This window comes from Schistocerca cancellata, chromosome 4 (genome assembly GCF_023864275.1).
Source record: "Schistocerca cancellata isolate TAMUIC-IGC-003103 chromosome 4, iqSchCanc2.1, whole genome shotgun sequence".
Taxonomy (NCBI): domain Eukaryota; kingdom Metazoa; phylum Arthropoda; class Insecta; order Orthoptera; family Acrididae; genus Schistocerca; species Schistocerca cancellata.
The window spans coordinates 732754645-732770775 of NC_064629.1; the positions used below are offsets into that span (position 1 = coordinate 732754645).

The following is a 16131-nucleotide window of genomic DNA, read 5'->3' on the forward strand; positions in this document are numbered from 1 at the left end:
AATGGCATCAATTCTGAAAGAGAGTCCATAAGAGTCTTCAGGTGTCTCAAATCCAGCTGGAGCCACTCATTAATGTTTAGATCACATGAGGCTAATATATTGCGGGGAAGTTGACTGCTGCATGAGACCCTCCGTTACAAGTAGTTCAAATTATTCAAATGGCTCTGAGCACTATGGGACTTAACATCTGACGTCATCAGTCCCCTAGACTTAGAACTACTTAAACATAACTAACCTAAGGACATCACACACATCCATGCCCGAGGCAGGATTCGAACCTGCGACCGCAGCAGCAGCGCGGTTCCGAACTGAAGCGCCTAGAACCGCTCGGCCACAACGGCCGGCCGTTACAAGTAGTCCTGGACGTATTGTATGGGATTAAGTTCGGTTAATTTTGCGGGCCAGTCGATGTGTGATAGGGTGCCTGAGTGTTCACCACACCATGAACATATGTGTGCAGGTCTGTGAACATAGCTACTGACATCCTGGAAGGCTGCAGCGTCTACAGCATATTCAACGTGAGAGATGCAGAAGAAACGGCGGTACTTGGTCACCGAGAATGCTGAAATAAGCACCCTAGTTCGTGTTTATGGCACCATGAATTAGTGGGCCAAAGTCGTGGTACGAAACACACCATAAAAACGTCACAGAAGTACTTTCGACCTGAACTACACCTTCCACACACTGAATTTAACGCACTGGGCCGTCGATCCACTCGACGACTTGCCTCATTTGTAAAGAAGCGTTATGGTGACTATTCGGACGATACTACACGCGTCCAGTCAGATGGTGTCCAGTTTGTGTTCTTTGTCCCATAGAAGACGTTCAGATCTATGGCCGCTATGAGCAAATGGCCTTTTATAAAGTAACCAACTTCAAATGTTCATTACATGCAGTTCGCTTCGCTAAGTACGCGAGGATACTGATTGATACGGACCTGCTCTCACTGACACCAGGAATTCCTCTCAGGTTTGAAACCAATTGTCGTTAATAAGGGGCGACCCTCGCCTGTCCCTGTCGTTAGGATATTTTTATGGCCACGATTACATGGTTGCGACTAGTACACCATTACCTACTGGAGCATTGAACAGGCAGCGTCGATACATCAACCAATCGGGAATCAGCATCGCAGTGTGGTTTTTGGCTTGTCCAAACATAATAGCTCCTTTTTGTCATTTTTCCATGTGTCCAGTTCGACCTATCTAACTGTGCCGATTCCATACAACTGGCTGACACGTACACTACCTTGTCAAATGTATCCGAACACATTATGTAATGCGGAATTGATCTATAGATGTCACGAGACGTGGACCCGCCTGTATAAAACAAGGTGAGGAGTATTGTGTTGTCAGTAGAAAGGCAATAACAGCACAGTGGATCAGTCAGGAGATCACAGTGGCTTCGAACTCATCACTGGATGTCACATGAGTAACAGATCAAATGTTCAAATGTGTGTGAAATCTTATGGGACTGCCGGCCGCGGTGGCCGTGCGGTTCTGGCGCTGCAGTCCGGAACCGCGGGACAGCTACGGTCGCAGGTTCGAATCTTGCCTCGGGCATGGGTGTGTGTGATGTCCTTAGGTTAGTTAGGTTTAAGTAGTTCTAAGTTCTAGGGGACTTATGACCTAAGATGTTGAGTCCCATAGTGCTCAGAGCCATTTGAACCATTTTTTCTTATGGGACTTAACTGCTAAGGTCATCAGTCGCTAAGCTTACACACTACTTAACCTAAATTATACTAAGGACAAACACACACACCCATGCCCGAGGGAGGACTCGAACCTCCGCCGGGACCAGCCGCACAGTCCATGACTTACGCCCCCTGACCGCTCGGCTAATCCCGCGCGGCAGTAACAGATCCTTCAGGCACATTGAAACGCTTGTGAAAGCTGCCCAAGCCGGCTGTTGGTAACGTGAATGTGAAGTGGAATTGTGAAGGAACAACTACCGTTACACCAAGACCAGACAGATCTCATGTACTGACAGACGGGGCCGTAGAGAAATCGGAGAGTGGTTGTAAAAATCGCAGGAAATCGGCAGAAGAAATCGCTCGTGAGTTCTGAAGTGGTAATAGCAGTCGCACTGACACAATGACCGTACGTAGGGAGCTAAAAAGAATGAGTTACAGTGGTCGAGCAGCTCTTCATAAGCCACACATTTCTGCAGTCAGTGCTAAGCGACGCTCAAGGTAGTGTAACGACCGACTCCAGTGGACAGTGGGTGATTGGAAACGAGTAATTTGAAGTGATGAATCATGCCGTACCCTGTGGCAATCTGATCGTAGGGTTTGGATTAGGCAAACGCCTGGAGAACGTTACGTGCCATCGTGTGTAGTGACGACAGTGCAGTACAGAGGAGATAATATTATGGTATGGGGGTCTTTTTATTGGTCAGTGTGCGATCCCCTTATTGCGCTTAAGAAAACTCTAAATGCCGAAGGATAGGAACATACACTGCAGCATTGTGTATAGTTTACAGACGAGGAACAGCAACAAGACGATGATTGTATCAGCATGACAATGCACCCTTTCATAGGGCAGCATGTGTGAGGTAATGATACGTGGACATTAACGTTCCAAAAATGGACTGGAGGGCTCAGAATCCCGATCTGAACCTAACAGAATACCTTTGGAGGGAGTTAGAACGTTAATTTTGCTCCAGACACCGACGTACAACATAACTACCATCTCTGGTCTCGGCTTTTTAGAGTGAATGGGCTGGCATTCCTCCACAGACATTCAGACAGCTCATTGAAAGTGTCCCCAGCACAGTTGAAGCCATTATAAAGGCGAAGGGTAGACACATCCCATATTAATGTCTAATAGGTGTGTGGATAGTTTCGATTGTTGTTGTTGTGGTCTTCAGTCCTGAGACTGATTTGATGCAGCTCTCCATGCTACTCTATCCTGTGCAAGCTTCTTTATCTCCCAGTACCTACTGCAACCTACATCTTTCTGAATCTGTTTAGTGTATTGATCTCTTGGTCTCCCTCTACGATTTTTACCTTGCACACTGGCCTCCAATACTAAATTTGTGATCCCTTGATGCCTCAGAACATGTCCTACCAACCGATCCCTTCTTCTAGTCAAGTTGTACCACAAACTCCTCTTCTCCCCAATTCTATTCATTACCTCCTCTTTAGTTATGAGATCTACCCATATAATCTTCAGCATTCTTCATTCTTCTGTAGCACCACATTTCTAAAGCTTCTATTCTCTTCTTGTCCAAACTATTTATCGTCCATGTTTCACATCCATACCAATACTTTCAGAAACGACTTCCTGACACTTAAATCTATACTCGATGTTAACAAATTTCTCTTCCTCAGAAACGCTTTCCTTGCCATTGCCAGTCTACATTTTATATCTTGCTATTTGCCCCCCAAATAGCAAAACTCCTTTACTACTTTAAGTGTCTCATTTTCTAATCTAATTCCTTCAGCATCACCAAACTTAATTCGACTACATTCCATTGTCCTCGTTTTGCTTTTGTTGATGTTCATCTTATATCCTCCTTTCAAGACACTGTCCATTCTGTTCAACTGCTCTTCCAGGTCCTTTGCTATCTCTGACAGAATTACAATGTCGTCGGCGAACCTCAAACTTCTTATTTCTTCTCCATGGGTTTTAATTCCTAATCCGAATTTTTCTTTTGTTTCCTTTACTGCTTGCTCAATATACAGATTGAATAACATCGGGGATAGGCTACAACCCTGTCCCACTGCCTTCCCAACCACTGCTTCCCTTTCATGCCCCTCGACTCTTATAACTGTCATCTGGTTTCTGTACAAATTGTAAATAGCCTTTCGCTCCCTGTATTTTACCACTGCCACCCTCAGAATTTGAAAGAGAGTATTCCAGTCAACATTGTCAAAAGCTGCAGAGTGAAAATCTCATTCTGGAAACATCCCCCAGGCTGTGGTTAAGCCATGTCTCCGCTGTATCCTTTCTTTCAGGAGTGCTAGTTCTGCAAGTTTCGCAGGAGAGCTTCTGTAAAGTTTGGAAGGTAGAAGACAAGATACTGGCAGAAGTAAAGCTGTGAGGACGGGGCGTGAGTCGTGCTTCGGTAGCTCAGATGGCAGAACACTTGCCCGTGATAGGCAAAGGTCCCGAGTTCGAGTCTCGGTCGGGCACACAGTTTTAATCTGCCAGGAAGTTTCAGCTTTCTGTAAGTCTACAAATGCTAGAAACGTAGGTTTGTCTTTCCTTAATCTATTTTCTAAGATAAGTCGTAGGGTCAGTATTGCCTCACGTGTTCCAATATTTCTACGGAATCCAAACTGATCTTCCCCGAGGTCGGCTTCTACCAGTTTTTCTATTCGTCTGTTTCGGTTAGATAATGTAAATAACACTTAATTGCCGTAACTTACACCAGGGTCACATGGCTACCTGGTACTAGTTTTACACCATCTGCAGCACTTCAGAGGGACCAATTTGCTCTTTTACGGGTATGACTAATATTTCGCCCAGTGAGACTTTCCCAATGACCATTCGGTAATCTGGATGGTGCGTAGCATCAGATCAGAGCTGGAACTGCTGGATACAGCTACTGATGATAACTAGCGTGTTAGGAGCTACCGCTTTCGAATCCCCTGACACGGTACTTCTCTCGCTCCTTGAAACAGAGAGAGAGAGAGCGCGCTGAAAGTAGCTTTGGTTGTCTGTACCTATTCCTTCGTGTGATGTTCCGATGCGTGCGGGCCAAGGGGAGCCTTTTGTGGGGATGGCCCGGGGGCTGTGGGTGATGGGCAGCGGCGGGTGAGCAGGTCACGCAGCAGGGCGGTAACTGTTCCGGTAACGGTGCCCCCTCCAACTTTCCCTGACCGCAGCGTCCCAGCCGGCTGGCGCGGGCGGCAGCAGTGGGCGCCGCGTCCCACCACGTGTTCCCGGGCTCCTGCGCTCCTGCCACAGCTGCCGCCGCCTCCGCGCTCTCTTGGCTCGCCCCAGACACACACAGGTAAGCGCCAGCTAACACACTGTTTACGTCTCGCACGACCTGGCAACCCTCAGTACAGTGCGTAGTATTTCAATTCTCACAGAAAGGAACGCTTTCTGTGTCATTAACCCAGCAGCCGTTTCTTATTAATATCGATGCAGATTTTGTTCCTGATTACCGAACACTGAGTCAACGCATTTTCTGAATCAGTGTCCATCTCCATTCAATTTTCGAATAGGGTAGCATCCGCAGTAATTCATTTAACTTTGTACACCGGTGTGGCTTAAAGTACGTCATACCGCAGTATTCGTACAGGTGATTTTCAATGCATATTTCACGAGCCAAATCATGATTTTTAACGATCGTTTATTTACGTTATGTGTTTTAGAGCTGATCTTCTATACGAGGTTTTTACTCACAAAATCTCGCTCTTAAAACTAACAGTTATAATGAATGATTCCTACTTTATCATATTAGAATTATTGAAATTTCTTAATTAAATACGGTATGAAAAATACTTCTTATTTAAACCCCTGGTGCGACGTAAGAGAGGGCCTGAATGACTACCTGATCGGCTTAAATAAATAAAACAGTTTAACAATGAAATGAAATGCTGTGTGGCTAGCGCCTCCCGTCGGGCAGACCGGTCACCTGGTACAAGTCATTTTAGCTGACGCCACTGCGGCGACTCGCGTGTGGATGAGGATGAAGACGACACTGAACCGAGTCTGTGAGGGGAGAAAATTTCCGATCCAGCCGAGAACCGAACGCGGACCCCTCACATAGCATTCTGCCATGCTGGGCGGACAGTGTCAAAATACGCTGATCATACAATAAGGGCTTTCTCGAGCGGATGTCTTAGTCGCTGGTGAGACTGCCGGGTTGTATGGTCGTGGACCAAGAAACTTCTCCCTTCGCGACGTTCCGTCCAGAGCTGCGCTGGACGTCTCAGTGGGACTGCTTGTTCCAAGGAAGCCTAAGCGGAATGAAGAGTCCCTCTCAAGATGTCCAGCGCAGCTCTGGACGAAACGTCACGAGCGGAAGAGTTTCATAGCCCACGATCATGCAACCAGCTAAATTAATAACTATAATGTCACATATAGGAAAATATTTATTATTCGTGTCTTTGATGTAGGGTGCATCATAATTAATACCGAAAACTGACATGCGTGAAAGTGTATGATAAAAAAAGAACCAAAGCAAGCAAAGCTCCACAATCTGACCCTGATGCGCCAATAGATATCAAACGATAGCCGTGTCATCCTCTGCCAACGGCGTCATTGGATGCGGTATGGGAGGAGGGGAGGGGGCGAGGGATCACCACACCGCACTCCCGGCCGTTGTTGGCGTTTGGCGTTCTTGACCGTGGAGCCGCTACTTCTCAGTCAAGTAGCTCCAGGAGACTGAGTCCACCCCGTACCAGTCCTCTCACCAAGGAAGTGCAGGGATTCCAGTCCGGGTCGTCCGCATAGCAGTCAGACACGCTGATCACTGAGCTACAAAAAGTGGCTCAAATGGCTCTGAGCACTACGGGACTTAACATCTGAGGTCATCAGTCCCCTAGAACTTAGAACTAATTAAACCAAACTAACCTAAGGACATCACACACATCCATGCCCGAGGCAGGATTCGAACCTGCGACCGTAGCAGTCCCGCGGTTCCGGACTGAAGCGCCTAGAACCGCTTGGCCACAACGGCCGGCACTGAGCTACAGAGGCAGACATAAGTGTATGATAACAGAAGCAAAAACGTGTCAGTAAACGAGGCGTTTGCCAGATAATTCTGAATGTGATGATACGAGCTGTTACTCTCTTCACTATGAAATATTGTGCTAATGAATTTGAAATGAAATTTAACTGGTCTTAAGTTTCACCCATGGATCATGGTTGGGGAATGTGGTACATGCATGATGAGGCTCCGGGACATTTTACTGTCGATGGAAGATGACATCTAACGCAACAATATGGTCCAAGAAGGGATATATAGAAGCAGGGCTTGTACCTTGTCCTCAAAGATCACGTGACCTTAGTCCTCCGGATTTTAGTCTGGAGTCGTATTTAAAGTGGAGTGTACAGTGCTTCCATTGATATGGTTGAAGAACTAGAGCAGTAAAATGTAAAGTCTTGTCGAGATTTATGAGATGATCCAGCAATGTTTCAAAGAATTCGCTACTCACTGCAGAGGCATGTGTAGCACTGCATCCATATTAGAGGACGACATGTGGATCTTTTCCTTAAACAGGTATCGGCGTATGTAAATCAAAACATATAAAGTGTGGAAGCATTATTTTACTTTTCGTTGAGTTAGACCATGGGTGAAATTTGAGCACAATTAGCTGGGGCTTAGTCGAAAAGTTTACATTAGTACTAACAAGGAGATGGCACGACCGTGGGGTTGGGGATTTGTCCGAAATTTTGTGTGGTGAAAGAGGACCACCAACACCTCACGTGGTTAAAATATCAGGACGCACTACCCGGAAAATTCCGGGAAAAATGGATCCAAAGTTTCTTAGGTGCCGTATGAGTGTAAAATGTTAGTGCATTGCCGAGCCGCCGTCTGTCCTAGATGTTTAGGGTTCGGACTCCTCTGGCACTTTTTTTTAAATTCTGTTTTATTTTCTTTTGGTACTCCACCAATAATTCAGAAAGTTTCCCAAACCTACATTATCTTTAACAAGTAAGTTACATTATTGAATAAAAGTTATTTTCTTTTTGTTCAACAACACAATTCATGGTGGTGGGTTTTCCATTTTCCATTGTAAAGCATATGAGGAGATACATTGGGTTTTTAATCAGAATAACAAAGTGGATTGGGAAACATTCAATTTTATACATATAATAATTATAAAACAAGAACCGCAGTGGTAATTATTGTAAAAACAAACAAAGCAATAATTTTTGTGACATCTTGTGCAACATATAAAAGCGGATTTTTTACAATCGCAGGGCGTTTGCAATAAATCTGTACAAAAACATGCTCCATTAACATTTACGAAAATATTTTGAGTTTCTGATAATTTTGAGGCAAACCAGGAATATTGAATCATGTCTCGGAATATTTGTGACTATAATTGATGGTGAATTATAGAATGAATTTTTATACAATCTTCCTGGGAATTAATTTCACGATTTTCCTGTAACAATACGCTGTAATTTTGCAAGCAACAGAATAAAAAAAAAGTGCTGGACGAGTAATCGAACCCGAGACCTCTGGCGTAAGGGTGCGAGCGTTAACCATGTAGGCCAAACGGCGTCTCGGCAACGGACTAACATTTTATTCTCATACGGCACCTAAGAAACTTTGGATCGATTTTTCTCGGGATTCTCCGGGTAGTGCGTCCTAATACTTTAACCATGTGAGGTGTTAGGGGTCCTCTTTCACCACACACAATTTCGGACAAATCTCCGACCCCACGGTCGTGCTGTCTCCTTGTAGGACAATATTTCTTATTGAAGTCAGTTGCAGATCACAACCACAAACCCGCCATTATTTCACAGACGGATCGTTTATGGATCCATGTTTAGAGAAACGTTTTTGTTTCTACGAGGGTTATTCGGGAAGTAAGGAACGATCAGTCGCGAAATGTAAACCACAGTGAAAATCCGATGAAGTTTTGCACAGGTGTGTTGGGCAGTGTCTCTATTATGCCCGTCGATCGCATTACGTCGTTCTTTTTAGTTCTGAGCACACAGGGAGCACATAACGATACCTAGAACAGTAGTGTCTCCCGCCAAGTGTGAGGGCCTGGTGAGAAATTTCGCCTGAAGCTATGCAGCCAACATTACATAACTGTTGTGCGTTTTCTTCAAGACAAATCTCAGCCGCATTCTGGAGGGGCAGTGAAAATGCTCCTGCATCGCTTTCAATTGGAAATGTTTGATTACCCACAATACAGCCCGTAATTGTCTCCATCTGAGTTTCATCTCTGCACACATGAACCGCTGGCTATGAAGACAACATTTTGGCACAGACAACGAGCTGTAGGCCAGCGTAGAGAATTGGTGGAAAGCACTTCTATAACGAGGGTATTGGAAAGTTGCTACAACGCTACTACAAATGTCTCAGTTGGATCGGCGACTATGGAGACAAGTAGCTGGAAGTTGTAGCTAACTGTTGCAAATGAAACAGTTTTGATTTTCACTGTGGTTTCCATTTCGCGACCTATCGTTCCTTACTTTCCGAATAGCCCTCGTATTAGCACATACTTTCATTCATGCCCAGTTTCGCTATTAATTCTGGTGCAGTCTATATAACACTGATTATTTAGTTAGCATGATTATTACGATGGCGTGCTGAAACATAAAGCCGTAGAATTTTTTACGTGAAAACTCGTGAAGCTTATTAAATAAAACAAACGTTATTAATATTCTACATCTTTTTTCTTCGTGTCTACATATTTATTTCTCGACATAGCCACTCTGGCGACGAATACATGTCTCCCAACGGGAGTCGAATTTGTTGATACCGTCATTGTAGAAATTTTGATTTTTTTGATGGAGCCACTGCTTCATCTCTGCTTGTACCGCTTCATGTCTGTCAAAGTGAAGCACTGGAAGGTGTTTTTTAAGTTGTAGAAAAATATGAAAATCGGATGGGGCTAAGTCGGAACTGTATGGAGGCATCCGATTGTTGCAGATGTCACAGCGCTCCTGTGTGGTCTGGCATTGTCATACTGAAGGAGAGGTGCTCCATGTGCTGACACATTTTTCGAATCCGAAATTCGATTGCAGCACGCTGTTTTTTACGCACTGATATACTTACGTTACACACCGCCATGTTACAAACTACAAATCGGAGTTCTCAAGCCACAGAGAGCTGCAAATATGTTGATACGAAGAATGAAGGTGTAGAACGTTAATAAAGTTAGTCTTATTTAAAAAGTTTCAAGGGTTTTCACATAAAAAATTCGAAGGTATTACTTTGGAGCATGCCGTCGTAGCAGATGTTTCACAGACTTACACTGCACATGCGGTTGCAGTATTACGTGTGTGGCTTGTTAGTGTCATGGTTTACACCGATTGTGTTGGGTAACTTAGGTAATTTAGCCACTTGTCGTCAGTTGTGTAATCACTGCTTTACAGTGAAATACTGATGCTATTCTTTTATGAATGTGTCTTCTACGCAATACTTACACAGGTCGGGATGACGTAGCTACACGAATGAATGTAAAACCACCGCAACATTGTTTTCGGTGATGCCGAATTTCACCCTTGAAAGTAATGTTAGTATTGATTGATTCTTCTGCTGCAAATTTCCTGAAAGAGGAAAAGTTGCCGTGACAGTAAAGGTTTGAGAAAAACAGTAGAATTTGCTGAAATGCAAATAGTGCTGCATGTTTTCAACAGCAGGTTAGGAGAGTTATAGAACAATCAAACGGTCGTCCACATCTATACCTACGTATACACTTGGCAAGCGTCTTTACGGTGTGTGGTGGAGGGTACTTCTGGTATCACTATCGTTTCCTCCTTTCCCGTCCCATTGAGAATGATGCGTGGGAAGAACGCCTAACCGTAAGCCACCGTATGGATTCTATGAGGAAGTGCTGAAAAGTAATGCTTTCGGATTTTTTATTGTGTTCTCAACATCGGTTGAGGTAGTAAATGTCACGCATATTGATCGGTCGACTTTCCCGCTACGCTGACGCAAGTGTCAACCGTCTGACGCTCCAGGGCTTCGAATTGTAGCGTGTAACGTGGCGGTGGGTAACGTAGCTATGTCGGTACGTGAAAGCCTCAGAAAACTGAAACCATGGATTCGATAAGTTCGTCCACACAGGAAGCATCTTCTCCTTCAGCACAGTGCCGGACCACACACGAGCACTGCGACGTCTGGAACAACTCGGCGCCTTGGGTTCACTGTTATTGACCATCCTCCACTTGGCTCCATACGATTTTCATCTATTTCCAAAACTTAAAGAACTCCTTCGAGGACTTCACTCTGATAGTGATGAATCGGTGCAAGCAGAGGTGAGGTTGTGACTCCATCAAAAAAGTCAAATATTCTACAGTGACGATATCAGCAAACTGGTATGTCATCGGGAGAAATGTGTTCGTCACTACGGTGGTTATGTTGAGAAATAAATATGTAGACATGAATAATAGAGGTTCAGAGTGTTAACAAAGTTCGTTTTATTTAAAGGTTTTTTCGAGTTGTTGTTGTTGTGGTCTTCAGTCCCGAGACTAGTTTGATGCAGCTCTCCATGCTACTCTATCCTGTGCAAGCTTCCTTATCTCCCAGTACCTACTGCAACCTACATCCTTCTGAATCTGCTTAGTGTATTCATCTCTTGGTCTCCCCCTACGATTTTTACCCTCCACGCTGCCCTCCAATACTAAATTGGTGATCCCTCGATGCCTCAGAACATGTCCTACCAACCGATCCCTTCTTCTGGTCAAGTTGTGCCACAAACTTCTCTTCTCCCCAATCCTATTCAATACTTCCTCATTAGTTATGTGATCTACCCATCTAATCTTCAGCATTCTTCTGTAGCACCACATTTCGAAAGCTTCTATTCTTTTCTTGTCCAAACTATTAACCGTCCATGTTTAACTTCCATACATGGCTACACTCCATACAAATACTTTCAGAAATGACTTCCTGACACTTAAATCTATACTCGATGTTAACAAATTTCTCTTCTTCAGAAACGCTTTCCTTGCCATTGCCAGTCTGCATTTTATGTCCTCTCTACTTCGACCAATAATCAGTTATTTTGCTCCCCAAATAGCAAAACTCCTTTACTACTTTAAGTGTCTCATTTCCTAATCTAATACCCTCAACATCACCAGAGTTAATTCGACTACATTCCACTATCCTCGTTTTGCTTTTGTTGATGTTCATCTTATATCCTCCCTTCAAGTCACCATCCATTCCGTTCAACTGCTCTTCCAAGTCCTTTGCTGTCTCTGACAGAATTACAATGTCATCAGCGAACCTCAAAGTTTTTATTTCTTCTCCATGGATTTTAATACCTACTCCGAATTTTTCTTTTGTTTCCTTTACTGCTTGCTCAATATACAGATTGAATAACATCGGGGAGAGGCTACAACCCTGTCTTACTCCCTTCCCAACCACTGCTTCCCTTTCATGTCCCTAGACTCTTATAACTGCCATCTGGTTTCTGTACAAATTGTAAATAGCCTTTAGCTCCCTGTATTTTACCCCTGCCACCTTTAGAATTTGAAAGAGAGCATTCCAGTCAACATTGTCAAAAGCTTTCTCTAAGTCTACAAATGCTAGAAACGTAGGTTTGCCTTTCCTTAATCTTTCTTCTAAGATAAGTCGTAAGGTCAGTATTGCCTCACGTGTTCCAGTATTTCTACGGAATCCAAACTGATCTTCCCCGAGGTCGGCTTCTACTAGTTTTTCCATTCGTCTGTAAAGAATTCGTGTTAGTATTTTGCAGCTGTGGCTTATTAAACTGATTGTTCGGTAATTTTCACATCTGTCAACACCTGCTTTCTTTGGGATTGGAATTATTGTATTCTTCTTGAAGTCTGAGGGTATTTCACCTGTTTCATACATCTTGCTCACCAGATGGTAGAGTTTTGTCAGGACTGGCTCTCCCAAGGCCGTCAGTAGTTCCAATGGAATGTTGTCTACGCCGGGGGCCTTGTTTCGACTCAGGTCTTTCAGTGCTCTGTCAAACTCTTCACGCAGTATCGTATCTCCCATTTCATCTTCATCTACATCCTTTTCCATTTCCATAATATTGTCCTCAAGTACATCGTCCTTGTATAGACCCTCTATATACTCCTTCCACCTTTCTGCTTTCCCTTCTTTGCTTAGAACTGGGTTTCCATCTGAGCTCTTGATGTTCATACAAGTGGTTCTCTTATCTCCAAAGGTCTCTTTAATTTTCCTGTAGGCAGTAGCTATCTTACCCCTAGTGAGATAAGCCTCTACATCCTTACATTTGTCCTCTAGCCATCCCTGCTTAGCGATTTTGCACTCCCTGTCGATCTCATTTTTGAGATGTTTGTATTCCTTTTTGCCTGCGTCATTTACTGCATTTTTATACTTTCTCCTTTCATGAATTAAATTCAATATTTCTTCTGTTACCCAAGGATTTCTACTAGCCCTCGTCTTTTTACCTATTTGATCCTCTGCTGCCTTCACTACTTCATCCCTCAAAGCTACCCATTCTTCTTCTACTGTATTTCTTTCCCCCATTCCTGTCAATTGTTCTCTTTTGCTCTCCCTGAAACTCTGTACAACCTCTGGTTCTTTCAATTTATCCAGGTCCCATCTCCTTAAATTCCCACCTTTTTGCAGTTTCTTCAGTTTTAATCTACAGGTCATAACCAATAGATTGTGGTCAGAGTCCGCAACTGCCCCTGGAAATGTCTTACAATTTAAAACCCGGTTCCTAAATCTCTGTCTTACCATTATATAATCTATCTGATACCTTTTAGTATCTCCAGGGTTCTTCCATGTATACAACCTTCTACGAGTATTCGCCTAAAAATGTCGGAGGCATTACTTTTCAGCACGTTCTCGTAATTCTCTGTGTTTCGGATTGTGATCATTTCACGAGATGTGCATGTAAGCAAGTAATATGTTGCTTGACTCTTCTTGGTCATACGATCTCGGAAGTTTAACAGTAATACTCGATACACGACGCCTCGCATGTAGCCTCTTCAGGTGAAATTTGATGAGCATCTTCGTGATGCTCTCGGGCTTACTAAAGGAACCCCTGAGGAAACGCGCTGCTCTTCTTTGGATCATCTCTATCCCTCATATTAATTATACTTGGTAAGGCTACCAGATTAACGACGAAGACTGAAGGATTACTGGAACGAATGTTTTGTACGCCATTTCTTTTGGGGATGAACTGCATTTCTCTATGTTTCTTCCAACAAATCTCAGCCCGACATTGCGTTCCCTTAGCGTTTTGTAGTCGTTCCACTTTAAGGCCCTCCATCGGTTACGCATGAATATTTTACGGTTGTTATTGTTTCCAGTGATTTATCACGTATAGTATATAGTATATAGTCTCACTAGGGGTAAGATAGATACTGCCCACAGGAAAATTAAAGAGACCTTTGGAGAGAAGAGAACCACTTGTATGAATATCAAGAGCTCAGATGGCAACCCAGTTTTAAGCAAAGAAGGGAAAGCAGAAAGGTGGAAGGAGTATATAGAGGGTCTATACAAGGGCGATGTACTTGAGGACAATATTATGGAAATGGAAGAGGATGTAGATGAAGATGAAATGGGAGATAAGATACTGCGTGAAGAGTTTGACAGAGCACTGAAAGAACTGAGTCAAAACAAGGCCCCGGGAGTAGACAACATTCCATTAGAACTACTGATGGCCTCAGGAGAGCCAGTCATGACAAAACTCTACCATCTGGTGAGCACGATGTATGAGACAGGCGAAATACCCTCAGACTTTAAGAAGAATATAATAATTCCAATCCCAAAGAAAGCAGGTGTTGACAGATGTGAAAGTTACCGAACTATCAGTTTAATAAGTCACAGCTGCGAAATACTAACGCGAATTCTTTACAGACGAATGGAAAAACTGGTAGCAGCCGACCTCGGGGAAGATCAGTTTGGATTCCGTAGAAATGTTGGAACACGTGAGGCAATACTGACCTTACGACTTATCTTGGAAGAAAGATTAAGAAAAGGCAAACCTACGTTTCTAGCATTTGTAGACTTAGAGAAAGCTTTTGACAATGTTGACTGGAATACTCTCTTTCAAATTCTGAAGATGGCAGGGGTAAAATACAGGGAGCGAAAGGCTATTTACAATTTGTACAGAAACCAGATGGCAGTTATAAGAGTAGAGGGGCATGAAAGGGAAGCAGTGGTTGGGAAAGGAGTGAGACAGGGTTGTAGCCTGTCCCCGATGTTATTCAATCTGTATATTGAGCAAGCAGTGAAGGAAACAAAAGAGAAATTCGGAGTAGGTATTAAAATTCATGGAGAAGAAGTAAAAACTTTGAGGTTCGCCGATGACATTGTAATTCTGTCAGAGACAGCAAAGGACTTGGAAGAGCAGTTGAACGGATGGACAGTGTCTTGAAAGGAGGATATAAGATGAACATCAACAAAAGCAAAACGAGGATAATGGAATGTAGTCAAATTAAGTCGGGTGATGCTGAGGGAATTAGATTAGGAAATGAGACACTTAAAGTAGTAAAGGAGTTTTGCTATTTAGGGAGTAAAATAACCGATGATGGTCGAAGTAGAGAGGATATAAAATGTAGACTCGCAATGGCAAGGAAAGCGTTTCTCAAGAAGAGAAATTTGTTAACATCGAATATAGATTTAGGTGTCAGGAAGTCGTTTCTGAAAGTATTTGTATGGAGTGTAGCCATGTATGGAAGTGAAACATGGACGATAACTAGTTTGGACAAGAAGAGAATAGAAGCTTTCGAAATGTGGTGCTACAGAAGAATGCTGAAGATACAGTGGGTAGATCACGTAACTAATGAGGAGGTACTGAATAGGATTGGGGAGAAGAGAAGTTTGTGGCACAACTTGACTAGAAGAAGGGATCGGTTGGTAGGACATGTTCTGAGGCATCGAGGGATCACAAATTTAGCATTGGAGGGCAGCGTGGAGGGTAAAAATCGTAGAGGGAGACCAAGAGATGAATACACTAAGCAGATTCAGAAGGATGTAGGTTGCAGTAGGTACTGGGAGATGAAGAAGCTTGCACAGGATAGAGTAGCATGGAGAGCTGCATCAAACCAGTCTCAGGACGGAAGACCACAACAACAACAACAGTATAAGACTTAATGGTCATAAGTGACTGCCACAGCAATTCAGAATGCGGATGAACAATAAAGTCTTACCGACTAGTTAGGCGCAGTACGTTACATTTATTTGCGTCGGGAGACTGCTGCCAGCTCCTTCAGCAAGTTTCGATTCTGTATATCATAAAGGTTGATTTGGACAGAAAAACGCATCACTAGGCACTGTTCTACTGTAGCTGTTGTAACACTGACATCCTGCGGTTCTCTCAGCCAGCTTTGGGGATTATAAACTAATGACCTGCTAGTAAGGTGGAACGTATACAGGGCTAGCTAGCAAAACCCGACAGTGAGCGAGACTTGGATGAAATTCACTGGGGTGTGATGTTTACGCGGTTTTTCACACTCATCCAAGCAAATCACGATCTCGTTCTCAATACACGCTTCTGCAATAACAAACACACGTTTGAAGGAAAAAAATAAAAATCTT

General features: G+C 43.5%; 1 protein-coding gene across 1 annotated transcript in view; it reads left to right on the plus strand.

The window, feature by feature from the left end:
• Positions 1-4915: 4915 nt before the first annotated feature.
• LOC126184523 (serine proteinase stubble-like) overlaps positions 4916-16131 on the plus strand; it is a 366220-nt gene continuing 355004 nt past the window's right edge. Inside the window, exon 1 of the mRNA XM_049926923.1 lies at positions 4916-4956. The gene's annotated coding sequence lies outside the window, so the exon portion shown is untranslated. The remainder of the gene's footprint in view (positions 4957-16131) is intronic.